This window comes from Elephantulus edwardii, unplaced genomic scaffold, assembly GCF_000299155.1.
Source record: "Elephantulus edwardii isolate Elephantulus edwardi_28Jun2011 unplaced genomic scaffold, EleEdw1.0 scaffold00147, whole genome shotgun sequence".
NCBI lineage: Eukaryota > Metazoa > Chordata > Mammalia > Macroscelidea > Macroscelididae > Elephantulus > Elephantulus edwardii.
This window is the reverse complement of record NW_006399897.1, coordinates 4,509,171-4,517,332: the sequence shown is the minus strand read 5'-3', so window position 1 is coordinate 4,517,332 and position 8,162 is coordinate 4,509,171.

The following is an 8,162-nucleotide window of genomic DNA, read 5'->3' as shown; positions in this document are numbered from 1 at the left end:
AAATTCTTTCATTGTTTTACAAACCCTCCCCCAGGTCCACTCCACCATGTAGCCTTCGCTCTAGACTCCTGTCATGACAAAAATACCGAATCACATATCCCTTTCAAGCAGTTTTCTCCCTTATCTGTTTCAGTACAGTATACATTATTGAACCCATCTTTCTCAGTCTCTCCCCAACCCCAAGGTCAGTCCTGTTTTACAACAGTGGAACCATGCAGTATTTGTCCTTTTGTGACTGAGATACTTCACTCAGCATAATGTCCTTCAGAGTCACCTATTTTGAATAATATTGCATGAGTTCCTTTTTTTTTCAATGCAGCATAGTATTCCATTGTGTGAATATACCACAGCTTCACTATCCATTCTTTTGTTGATGCACACTAGGTTGTTTCCAACTCCTTGTTATTGTGAACAAAGCTGCAATAAACATGGGTGTGCATATATTTGCTTGGATGTCAGTTATGGTCTCTTTGGGATATATTCCCAGTAGTAGAATCACTGGGTCAAGTGGTATCTCTATTTGCAACTTTTTGAGAAATCGCCATACCACCTTCCACAGTGGTTGCAACATTTTACATTTTCACCAACAAAGAACAAGGGTTCCAGTTTCTCCACAACCTGGCCAGCATTTGTTGCTTGCTGTTCTGTTAAATTTTGCTATTCTGACTGGGGTGAGATGATATCTCATAGTTGTTTGAGGCTGTAAATCTTAACAGGCGGAGATTTTCTTTGCTTTTTTCCCAGAGCCAGTAGTAGATTTGTATTGCTAGCCTTTTAATTAGTAGTCCAACACCTAACACACTACACCACCAGGACTTCTAAAGTAATAACAACGTGTATGTGTCCTGGAGAGAGTGAAACGAAGCTGCTCCTTGGAAGCAAGTATTTTGAGACTCTGTTTCATAGACTTTGAGCATATTGCTAGGAGAGAACAGTCTTTGGAGAAGGAGATCATGCTTGGGAGGGTGGAGGGACAATGCAGGAGAGGAAGACCTGGATGAGATGGATTGACATAGTAACTGAGGCAATGGGGATAGATGTATCAGAGTCAGTGAGACTAGCTCAGGATAGGGCAGGCTTCAGAGCTGTTGTACATAGGGTCGCAGAATCACAGGCGACTCAACTGCACATAACAACAACTACAGACATACAACATGGGCAAGATGTATCTCTATCAGATTTTCTGGGGAAGTAGATGAATGGGATGGATATGGGAAAAGCAAGGGAGTCATTTTATCAAACATGTTTTATTACTTTCTTTAAAACCACACATGCGTTCAGTATACACCCCCATACTCCCACCCACAGATACCCCAAAATGTTGGCATTTGTGGATTCTGAGTAGTAACAGCACAGGTGGTCATTTTAATACTTTCTTTAAACATAAGAAACATGTTATTATATTTACAGATGTTCGACATGTTTTTCTCCTCTGTGTTGCCTCTTCCGCTGAGATTTTTTCCAGAGTAGACAGCTGTGTTTCCCCACTGATTTCAGCTTTTCATCTGGGTGTCATCATCCGTGAACTCACTCGCATCCATTATCCGAATGTGTGACCTGCCTCTTTTTCCACTGCCTGATCTTTTAGCACTTCAACCCCATGGTCAGGACTGGCAAGTGCTTGGGGTTACATCATCTCATCACCCAGAATCACCACATTTCATCTTCAGACTGGATACATTTACCCCCAACTCCATTGCTACTCCTCGAGATGCAAGTGAAACACATCATGAGTTGTCAGCTATATTTATCCATGACCCAAGTGAAGAAATGATTTCATTTCTTTTACACCCACTACACTTCCAAACGTGTAAATGATGCCACTTTCCCAAACTCTCCACCCAGCACACAGTTCACGAAAATTCTGGGATGTGTGCCAAGAAAGCACCCCCATGCTTTAGACAAGTACGGCTTTCAATGTGCTTTTAGAGGTTGTTTAAAGCACGCGAAAAGAGGAGAAATGAAGCTTATGAACTCCTCACGACTTTAATAAATAACCTTTTTTTCTTCCTAAGTTTAGTCAACAACACCCTGTCTCTGACAAATCGCTGGAATTTTGCTTTCACCTCGATGGCTGCTCTTAGTTTTGCATAGCACAAAATGAGCATGTCACCTGATGAGCCATTCCCCATGGCCTAATGGATGAGTCTTAGGAACTCTCCATCCATTAATGTCAACTTCTAAACATTTTGGCTTTGACATTGCTATTGGCACTCTGGTAGTTCACTGGAAACTTAAGACTCTCAGCAAGAAACTGAATGGAAAGAAAGCCTCTGGTGAAGATGCTTCCTTCCAATATTGGCTGGCTACAGGAAGAAAACAAGAGAAATGTGAGCTTGTTGGCTCACTGAAGGTTATTTTCCCCCCTTTCTTTACCTTTCCTATCAACCATCAAAACAGTTTTCAACACAGTCTGTGTCCTGAAAAAGAAAAGAGGAAAAAAAACCAAAAAAAGAAAAACAAAGATAAACAAACCCCAAACAAACTCAAACACAACTCTCCATGAGGCTTTTTAAACTCTGAAAGTAGACAGAGCTATGTGCTCACTGCATGTTTCTTTTCAGTCAGTGGATGTTATTTACCCAGTGGCTCCAAGTTTAAGTTCATGACTGACTGACCACTGCTGCTGAGTGGGTTCTGATTTGTGGCCACCCTCCACTGGATTTTGCAGGCTGTAAATCTTTAAGGCAGGCTACTCATCTTTCTCCTTTGGAGCAGCTGGAGGATTCGACCCACCAGCCTTTTGATTAGCAGCCCAACAAATTACTACTTAAGAGATATCCACAAACAAACTCCCAACACAGTTGCCATTGAATCAATTTTTACTTGTGACCCAGCTAGTGTCAGTGTAGACTTGTGCTCTGTACTTTTCAGTGACTGTGAAATAGATCACAGGAATTCTTTTCCCAGGCACCTCTAGATGGATTTGAACTACCAAATTATTCTGTTAGGGAGCGTGGTAGCTTAGCAGTAAGGGATTGCACTGCTAACACAAAGGTACATGGTTCAGATCCACCTGCTGTTCTGTGTGAGAAAAATGGACAATCTCTTCCTATGTGATTTACTGCCCCTTAAAACCCACTGGAGGGTCAGCTATTGATTGGTTCTGACTCGACAATACACCATAACAACACCACAATCCTGTTGGCAGCCAAGCACTTAACCAGGCAAGCCATACAGGTTCTCAAATTTCTAGACAAATGGGCCCAAGACTTCTTTATTTAACTGTCCTGCAGATACCTCTGATTCGCAAATGCTTCAAGCTCATTTCATCAGTTTTCCAATCCTATTAGCAAAAAAGCAAAGCAAAACAAACCAGACAGAACTGGCTCCACATTTATATTCTTTGTCTCTCTTGGTAGCACTACTCTTCCACTCTGGCAGCCTCACAAACTTACTATTTTCTCTCCCTGACCATTATAGTCAAACAAATTCATGGTAATTTTACTTCCTTAAATATGTTTCAATCCTTTCTCTTCTGTATCCATTATTTCTGTGTACTTTAGTTCGACATCATCTCTTGTCTGGACTACTTAAGAAACAGTCTCTTTAACTGGTCCCCTTCCAATCCATACCCTTTTCGTAACCATAGTAATTTAATTAACTCAAATCTTTCCACAGTAAGCATTCTTTCTCAAGCCCCTAGTATTCAGAGGCTAAAAATGTGTGGTCTTTAAAAATGTCATGAAAGTGACACCGATTTTTAGACTTTATCTCCCAAAGTCTCCCCAAACCTCGTAAGCTGGGCAGGAGTATCTCCCCCCTCCCTTTGTCCTGCACAAGAACTCTTCATTTCCTTGTTTCTCGTACAATCAAAATTTCTTGAACTTTTTCTGTGGTGGCTGGCAACACCACTTCCTCCCCCCTTATTTGATCTTTAATTCACTGCAATCTCATGGCTACTCACAAAATGTTTTACAGCCTGGGACACTGATGTTCTTTGTCTTGCTAGATTCAGTGGATACTGCAATTTCTCCTTCACACATTAAACTCTCCACACCATGTAGTAGGTTTACCCATTCCCTTCTCCTTAAAATGGATTTGGCTCCATGAAATCTTACAGTCCTGATTTTCTTTCAAATTTAGTCTTTATTGATTCTCCGTCTCATTTCCTTATTTAAAATTTTAACTAGTTTCCTTGTTAAAAAGTTTAAGTTCTCTCAACACTCAAGTGTAACATTCAATGTTGGATTGTCGCAATACTTGGTCTTTTTTTTTTTAATTCTGTTTAGTAATTGTGATGATCAGTTTAGGACTGATATGAAAATTTATTAGTGGCATAAAACTCATCTAGTTTTGAGTTTCAAAATGAAAATGTGCTATTTTAAGCCTACAATTTATCCTAATTTTAAGGATAGCTATAAATCAATTACTTGGTCTTCTAAAAAACTCTCTCCAGAATATTGCACAGATGTTTTGGTGTTTTGTGTGTTGGTTTTTTTTCCCCTTTAAAGAGATATCTCCAGTTTCTCCATGAGCTAATTTGCCCACTTGCCTTTCTCTCTCTCTATTTGTCACTTAACAACAACTATCTCATCACCATCTTAAACTCAGCCTGTCTACAGTGGAACTATTGGGCTCCCTACCGCAAGCCTACTCTTACTCTTCTCTTCTTCGGTTGTATGGGTTGCCCAAATCAAAGCAGGAAGCATTTTTGTCCCTCCATCTTTTTTTTTTTGTCCCTCCATCTTTTTAAAAATTGTGATTTTAATGAAAGGTTACAGAAAAGTTGGGTTTTCATTCATTCATAGTTACACATTTTCCTCCCTACTCTACATGGTTCATTAAAAAAAAAAAAATAAAATTCATTCACAGGAAACATTTTCCATCCCTCTCTCCCTACCTTCTGCACTGTTGTCCTGTTGGCCTGTGGTAGTTGCTTATGCTTGTTGATCAAGAACTTATGAACAGCACCTGTTTCATTCTTAAAATGGTTAATGTTTGGACAATAAATTATTTGCTCTATCATACCAGCAATTTCTGTGAGTCTTCCTCCAAAGTAAAGGTCAAATATATTTATTTCTATCTTATCTTGTCTGCTATTACTTGAGTTTATTCTTACCTCCTGCCAGGCAACTGTACAGACTCCTAAGTGGTTTCTTGTATTCTTGCTCCCTAAAATTTCTTCACAGCTAACAGTTTGCCAGAACAACCTCCAAAACATGCAAAACAGATTTTACTTCTTTTTCTTAGCAGGAAATTTACTCTTTTTCTTAAGGGACATCTGGTAGTGTAGTCCAAAGTGAGTTGTGCTGCCAACCCAAAGCTGCATGACTCTCTGACAGTTTGTATCCACCAATGGTGCCGTAGGAGAGAGCTGGGCCATCTCCTCTCTTTAGCATCAATCTTTTCTCCATTTATTAAGCTATTGCCTATTGCTCCATTTGAGAGGGGTTTTGTTTTATTGATGTTAAGCTGTCATCCATATTGAAAGCTATAGTTCTTGATCTTCTTCAGTAAGTGCTTCAAGTCTTCTCCCCTTTCTGCAAAGTTCCCTCATCAACATACTGCAGGTTGTTGAGTTTTCTTCCACTCCTGATGCCACATCTTTTTCATATAGTCCATTTTCTTGGATTATTTGACACACACACACACACACACACACACACACACACATTTGGAAGCAGGAGTGTCATCCACTTTCTTAACAACATGGCTCTGGAAACTCTGTGAACTTTGATAAATGTTGATAGTTGTAGAGAGGCTTCAGATCTTTTGCTCATAGCGTTGTTATGAGTTGTGCTCAACTTGAAGGCAATCAACAATATACATACATATCTATCTCTATCTCTATATCCATATCCTTATGGGACTGAGTTAGTTCACTTAGCATAATGCTCTCAAGCACCTCCCAAGTTAGACAGTGATTTTCTTACCTAACAGAAAAATTGCTCCTGAGTGCTGCACAGTATTCTATTGTGTGAATGTACCAGACATGCACACTTTATCTGGAAAGCTTAAAACTGATGATGGGACCTTCTAAAGATTATGTCCCTGCTCATTTAGATGACAACATAATTATGATAAAAACAAAAGGGGGGAAATATGGGAAGCCAATACTAAATATTTATAATAAACGGAATGCTATTTAAAAAAGAAATAAATAAATAAAATGAGCTTTTAAAAAAAATTAAGTCTTTGTGCACATCAAAAACATTTTTCACCAGAGTGAAAAGAAAACCTACTTACTGGGGAAAAAAAACAACATTTGGCAATGACATTTCAGAGAATGGTCTCAATATCAAAAGTTTACAGAATCCTACAGGGCCTCCACAAGCAAAAGACTGATAGCACAATTACAAAATGGGCAAAAGACATGAAAATAATTTTCACAGAGGAAGATATTTGGATGGCAAATAGACACATGAATAAATGCTCAAAATCATTGGCAATAAGAGAGATCCACATAAAAACCACAATGAGATACCCATCCCACCCCACTAGCAGTGGCAAAGTTTAACAGGACAGCAAGTAATAAATGTTGAAAAGGATGTGGTGAGATAGGAACTCTTATACATTGTTGGTGGGTTCTGGAAGGCAATTTGATGATTCCTCAGAAAGCAGAACATAGAAATTCCATGTGACCCAGCTATTCCATTGCTTAGAATATACCCTGAGAAAATGAGAACTGAGGCACAAACAGAGACTTGTACACCAATGTTCATAGCAGCGTTATTCACCATCACAAGAACATGGAAACAGCCCAGATGTCCAAACACAGCCAAATTTATTGGGAAGGTGTGGTTCATTCATCATCTTTCTTCCCCTACCACCCCTTTTTGCTTTAGTGTCTCTACATTAAAGAGAAAGTTTTGGAGCCTCTTCAATACCTATTTTTATTTTTTTACATTTTTCTTTCCTGTCTTTTAAATGATTTTTTTCTTTTTTTTATGTTTGATGTCATCCCACAACATCCTACTCATCTGGTCTTCAGCTGTTAGTGTTCAATGCATCAAGTCTATTCTAAAGATGGGTTTTATAATCCAAGTGTGATAAACTGAGGGTCATATTTTGGTTCTTGTGAACTTGTTTTCCTTTCCTTCAGCTTCAATTTTGTTGACAATTCTTCATTTGTGTATGAGCACTTGGTGGCCTGTTCCACAGCTAACCCTTGGGTTTGTTCTGACTGTTGATATTGAACATTTACATCATATCTTTCCATAAGTATTTTCAAGGTGATTCCCATATATGTCATCAGTCAACATCCACTGGCTATAGTCATAATTTATTTTTCTTAAGAAGGTATCAGGAATGAATAAATTATTGATTACATAAAAATCTATCATGCTATTTCCAGACCCATTTCTGTCACCAAGATCTTGTTTTCCAAATATCAAGACTCTTTATTTATTTTAAAATTTTGCATTCTGGTCACCACCTATTATTAATACATCTTAATTGCATGTTTGATCAATTTCATAACACATACATTAGCAATTCTCAATTTCTTCATCTTTGGCTTTAGTGGTTAGTGCATATGTTTGCATAATGGTCATAACAACAGATCTTTTGTTGTGTGGATATAGATATTTTCCTGTAACTGACAGCATTGTATTTCAGGATAGATCTTTAAATGTTCCTTGTGACTATGAGTATTACATAATTCTCCTTATGGCTATATATGTGTTTTCATTTTCCCTCTAGATCTTTGTTTTCATTTAAGTCTATTTCAGGTACCATATCTTCTAAAAAGTCTTTAACATACCATGGACTTCCAAGAAAACAAATAGGTCTGTGTTGGAGAGGGTGAAACTAAGTTTCGCCTTGGAGGCTAGGATTTTGAAGCTCCATCTCACATAATTTGGGTATGAGGCTAGGAGGGTCTGATTCTTGGAGAAGGACATCATGTTCAGAAAGATTGAGGAACAGAGCAGGAGATAAAGATCTCAGATGAGATGGATTGATACAGTAACTGGGGCAATGGGGATAAGGGTATTGGAGTCAGTGAGACTGGCTCGGCCCAGGGTAGGCTTTCTAACTCTTGTACATAGTGTCACTAGGAGTAGCAGGAGACTTGATGGCGCATAACAACAACAACAATAGACATTGTGGCTGACTTCCCCAACACCCTCTCTCTGCTTCTACCATACAGGTTGGAGAAGAAAAGAACTCACTTTTACAGTCTCACTTTCTCCTGAAAATGGTCTTGTGATATTTTTTTT